Here is a 6,076-nt window from a genome sequence, read left to right on the forward strand (position 1 = left end):
CCATCAGAAGATCCTAATGACCACTTAGAGGGGTTCTTGGAAATCTGTGAGACCCAGCAATTTGATGATGAAGTTTCTGATGGAATGCGACTCCGCTTATTCTCACTCACCTTGAGAGATAAGGCAAAGGTGTGGCTAAGAACAGTGCCTAGAGAAAAGATAGCAACTTGGGAATTATGTGAAAGAGCTTTTCTAGAGAAATTCTTTCCTCCTTCTAAAACTAAAGAATTGAGGAAGAAAATCACTAATTTCCAACAAGGCACTGGAGAGACTATTTATGAAGCATGGGAGCGGTTCAAGGGATATCTTCAAGCATGCCCACAACATGGCTTCAACCGTTGGCTTACCATCCAATTTTTCTTTGAAGGATTGGACCAACAAAGCACCATGATATTAGACTCAGCAGCTGGAGGATCTTTCATGGGGAAACCTATTAATGACTGCATGATTATTTTGGAAAATGTAGCCTCAAATCACAGCCAATACAGTGAAAGAGAAGTCACAGCAAGGAAAGGAACTCCGGGGCGATATGAAGTGAACAATATTGAGTTACTCTTAGCAAAATTTGATACTCTTAATCAAAGGTTAGACAAGATGGAAAAAGCTAAGGTTAATTCAGTGGCTACAAATCAAGTATGTGACCTTTGTAGGGAACAAGGGCACACTGCAGTAGATTGTACCTCAATTTTTACTGGAGAAGAAGAAGATACTACTGAACAAGTGGCAGCTTCTCATAATTTCTATGACACTCCTCGAAGAGAGAAGAGTAATCCATATTCCAACACATACAACCCTGGTTGGAAGAATCATCCTAACTTTTCTTGGAAGAATAACCCAGTTCAAGGAAGTAGCAGTCAGCAACCTAATTTCCGTCCGCCCAATCACTTCATTAATGGGCAAGGAAATCCAGTACAGACACCCTCAATTCAACAAAGTGTTTCAAGATTAGAAAGCCTTATGGAGAATTTTGTCACTAATCAAAAACAGACCAATGATTCAATGGCAAATTCTATTCAAAACCTTGCTGTCAAGGTTGAGAATATTACTCTCCACAACAAGATGCTGGAAAATCAAATTGCACAGTTGATGCCTAGTTCAAGCAATTCTCCAGGTAAGTTCCCAGGTAAAACAGTTGCAAACCCAGCTGAAAATGTTAATGCTGTGACTTTAAGGAGTGGGAAGAAATTAGACGGACCTGTGTCTAATCAAAATGATAATATTGAGATTGATGAAGACGCTTCTCCTATGGTTGAAAAACCTGAAAAAGAGAGATTAGAAAAAGAAAAAGTATCTTCATCAAAGCCTCAAACTGTTTATCACCCTCCAATTCCTTTTCCTCAAAGGTTAGCAAGGACTAAACTTGATAGACAATTTGAAAAATTTTTAAATATGATCAAACAAGTGTATGTAAACATTCCATTTGTAGAAGCTCTACAACAGATGCCTACATATGCTAAATTTCTTAAGGATCTTTTAGCTAACCGAAGGAAATTGGATGATAGAGAGACTGTTACATTGATCCATCATAATTTGCCCAAAAAACTTAAGGATCCTGGTAGTTTCTCTATACCTTGTCTCATTGGAAATCTAAGGTTTGAAAAAGCCTTATGTGACCTTGGGGCAAGTATCAGTTTAATGCCTTTATCAATTTGCAAGAAATTAGATATGGGAGAATTAAAGCCTACAACAATGTCAATTCAGTTAGCAGATAGATCTATAAAATATCCCATAGGAATTTTAGAAGATGTTCCAGTTAAGATAGGTAAATTTTTAATTCCGGGAGATTTTGTTGTTTTAGAAATGGAAGAGGACAAACAAATACCAATCATACTAGGTAGACCATTTTTGGCTACAGCAGGCGTGATAGTAGATGTCAAACATGGAAAATTGTCCTTATCCATTAATGATGAAACAATGGAATTTAATATTGCTAAATCTGTTAGACAACCTTCTCTTGAAAATATTTGCTGCAGGGTTGATATATTGCCTAAAGACATGGAGGAAGAAGTCATGAGATCTATTTTGAGGGATCCCTTGGAGAATTTTCTAGTTGGAGGAAAGCACATAGATCTTGAGGGGATTCAACCTAATTATGCTTGCTTGATCGATTCAAGTCCCCCGTGTAAAGAAAAAGATCCTCTAGTAGAAAGTCTTCTTGAGTCTTCAACAGATTGGCAAGAAGAAAACTCTCCAAAGTTAGAACTTAAACCACTTCCTTCATCTTTAAGGTATGAGTTTTTGGGGGCTAATTCCACTTATCCAGTCATAGTAAATTCAGCTTTAAATGAAAAAGAAACTGAAAAACTTCTCAATGAGTTGAGAAAATTTAGAAAAGTTATTGGATATACTATGGCTGATATAAAGGGAATTAGTTCTTCATTTTGTATGCATCGCATCTTCTTGGAGGAAGGATCCAAACCTTCTGTTGAAGCTCAAAGAAGACTAAATCCCAAGATGAAAGAAGAGGTAAAGAAAGAAATTTTGAAATTATTGGATGCTAAGGTAATTTATGCTATATCTGATAGTCCTTGGGTAAGTCCAGTTCATGTGGTTCCTAAGAAAGTTGGGATGACAGTAGTTAAAAATGATAATAATGAATTAATTCCCACAAGAACTGTGACTGGGTGGCGTATGTGTGTTGATTATAGAAAATTAAATAATGCCACTAGAAAGGATCACTTTCCCTTACCTTTTATTGATCAAATGCTTGAAAGGTTAGCAATGCATTCATACTTTTGTTATTTGGACGGATACTCCGGTTTTCATCAAATCCCTATTCATCCATTAGACCAAGAGAAAACTACTTTTACATGTCCCTATGGTACTTTTGCTTATAGGAGAATGCCTTTTGGCCTATGTAATGCACCTGCTACCTTTCAAAGATGTATGACTGCAATCTTTAGTGATTTATTAGAAAAAGAGATGGAAGTTTTCATGGATGACTTTTCAGTTTATGGTGTTTCCTTTGATGACTGTCTATTAAATCTAACTAAAGTATTGCAGCGTTGCTCTGAAGTGAATTTAGTCTTAAATTGGGAAAAATGTCATTTTATGGTACAAGAAGGAATTGTCTTAGGACACCTAATATCTGGGAGAGGAATTGAGGTAGATAGAGCAAAAATAGAAGTAATTGATAAATTGCCTCTTCCAATTGATGTTAAAGGTGTTAGAAGTTTCTTAGGGCATGCCGGTTTCTACCGAAGGTTTATTAAAGATTTTTCAAAAATCTCTAAACCATTATCTAATCTACTTGTGAAAGAGGTACCTTTTAACTTTGATGTTTCTTGTAAGAATGCATTCTACAGGTTGAAAGAAGCTCTCACTACAGCTCCTATTCTGCAAACTCCTGACTGGAGCCTTCCTTTTGAAATCATGTGTGATGCAAGTGACTATGCTATAGGAGCTGTATTGGGACAAAGAAAGGACAAGAAGGTTCATGCTATATACTATGCCAGCAAGACTCTTGATGAAGCCCAAGCCAATTATGCAACAACAGAAAAAGAATTGTTAGCAGTCGTCTATGCTTTTGAAAAGTTCAGATCTTATCTTGTGGGGTCTAAGGTTATTGTTTACACAGATCACTCTGCCCTAAAGTATCTTTTTAATAAAAAGGATGCTAAACCTAGGCTCCTCAGATGGATTCTCCTTTTACAAGAATTTGATTTAGAGATTGTGGACAGAAAGGGAGTAGACAATGTAGTAGCAGATCATCTCTCTCGACTTCCACAAGACCAAGCAACAAAGGAGGAACTCCCTATTAATGACAGCTTCCCAGACGAAAAGCTTTTAGCAGTTGTTGTGAAAAACAGTCCCTGGTATGCAGATTATGCGAATTACTTAGCATGTGGAGTCCTTCCTGAAGACTTTAATTATCAACAAAAGAAGAAATTCTTTAGTGACCTTAACAGCTTTATTTGGGATGAACCTTACCTATATAAGAGGTGTAGAGATGGTATCTACAGAAGGTGTATCTCAGAAGAAACAGCTCCCCATATCATTCACTCATGTCATTCTTCCGCATATGGAGGGCATGCTAGTACGTCAAAAACTGCAGCTAAAATTCTACAATCTGGTTTTTACTGGCCAAACTTATTTAAGGATACTTGGAAGATGGTAAATTCTTGTGACCAATGCCAAAGATCAGGGAATATATCCAGGAAACATGAAATGCCATTAAATGGGATTTTAGAAGTAGAAATTTTTGATGTATGGGGAGTAGATTACATGGGACCATTCCCAAGTTCTAAAGGTTACAAGTTCATATTAGTTGCAGTTGATTATGTGTCCAAGTGGGTAGAAGCGATTCCCGCTCAAACGAGTGATTCAAATACTGTCATTAAACTCTTCAAAAGAATTATATTTCCAAGATTTGGGGTCCCAAGAGCTGTGATCAGTGATGGAGGCTCACATTTTATTGAAAGAAAGTTTGAATCTCTCTTAAAAAAATATGGAGTCACTCACAAGGTTGGTACACCTTATCACCCTCAAACAAGTGGACAGGTAGAAATATCCAACAGAGAAATCAAAAAGATTCTTGAGAAGACTGTATCTACAACAAGAAAGGACTGGTCTTTAAGATTAGATGAAGCTCTTTGGGCCTACAGGACTGCTTACAAAACACCTATTGGCATGTCTCCATTTAGGCTGATTTATGGCAAATCTTGCCATCTTCCTGTAGAGCTAGAACACAAGGCTTTGTGGGCAATAAAATACTTCAACTATGACCTAAAGGATGCTGGAGAAAAAAGGAAATTGGAACTCAATGAGCTTGATGAAATCAGATTAGACTCATATGAAAATGCTAAGATTTACAAAGAAAGAACAAAGAGGTGGCATGACAAGCATATACATAGAAGAGAATTCAAGCAAGGGGACTCGGTGCTACTATTTAATTCCAGACTCAGATTGTTTCCTGGAAAATTGAAGTCAAGATGGTCAGGGCCTTTTACAGTTCAAAAAGTATATCCCTATGGAGCTGTAGAAATCAGAAACGATAAAGGCGACATATTCAAGGTCAATGCACAGAGATTGAAGTTATATTTCCATGGGGAACACTTAGAAAAATTATACTCTATGGTTCTTCAGGAACCTACTCAAGCATCATGAAAATAAAAAAAAATAAAAAATAAAAAAAAAAAAAATTCAGAGTTTCAGAGAGAATCACGACCGTGATTCTAAATCACGGGCGTGATCTTCTCTGGAAAATTTTTGAAAAATTTTTTTGGGAAAACCCCAGAAAGAATCACGACCGTGATTCTAAATCACGGGCGTGATCTTCTCTGGAAAATTTTTGGAAAATTTTTTGGGAAAACCCAGAAAGAATCACGACCGTGATTCTAAATCACGGGCGTGATCTTCTCTGGAAAATTTTTGGAAAAACCCAGAGAGAATCACGACCGTGATTCTAAATCACGGGCGTGATCTCCTACAGATACAGCCCGTGATTTTTGAAATTCCACTTTCCCTTATATATTCTTCCCCCTCCTTTTAGCTTCTCACTTCTCTCAAACCTACGACCCATTCTCTCTTTTCTTCTCTCCCAAACCCTAGCTTCTCACTTCTTCTTCCTCTTCTTCCTTCTTCCTCCCACATTCACTCCTTCCGTTCATCCATGGCTCCCAAGCGCACCCGTACCGTTGGTTCGTCCTCCACCGCTTCCGATACCCACAGTTACGAGGAAGAAGCAAGTGAAATTCCGCAACTTCCTCCGAGGTTCTATCGGAACGATGAACAGCGTGAGCGGAACGAGGTATTACGCTTCCGCACTATCCATCCTACCAGGTATCTCGACTTCCCATTTATTCGTAAGTTGGGTTTACGTGCTGATATCAATTTCATGTTAACTAACATTGGGTGGACAACCTTTGCTACCATGCATAATGATGTTGTTTATCCTCGACTAGTTCTTGAGTTCTTGAGCTCTCTCCACACGGAAATATTATCTGGGCCAAATTGTTCTGAAGGTTTGATTTCTTTCCGTATGTTTAACCAAGAACACGAATTAACCCTAGCTCAGTTCAATAATATTTTTGGATTTCCCACTGGAGGGAGCACGAGAACCCCAAGTTCTTTCAAC

At 37.8% G+C, this 6,076-nt stretch overlaps 1 non-coding gene across 1 annotated transcript; it reads right to left on the minus strand.

Moving 5' to 3' along the window:
* Positions 1-225: 225 nt before the first annotated feature.
* On the minus strand, positions 226-332 carry LOC145953980 (small nucleolar RNA R71). Its single transcript, XR_014431192.1, has one exon. It is a non-coding gene; the product is annotated as a small nucleolar RNA R71 (small nucleolar RNA).
* Positions 333-6,076: the final 5,744 nt, after the last annotated feature.

Source organism: Cajanus cajan, chromosome 1 (genome assembly GCF_000230855.2).
Source record: "Cajanus cajan strain Asha chromosome 1, NIPB_CcT2T_4, whole genome shotgun sequence".
Classification (NCBI taxonomy): Eukaryota; Viridiplantae; Streptophyta; class Magnoliopsida; order Fabales; family Fabaceae; genus Cajanus; species Cajanus cajan.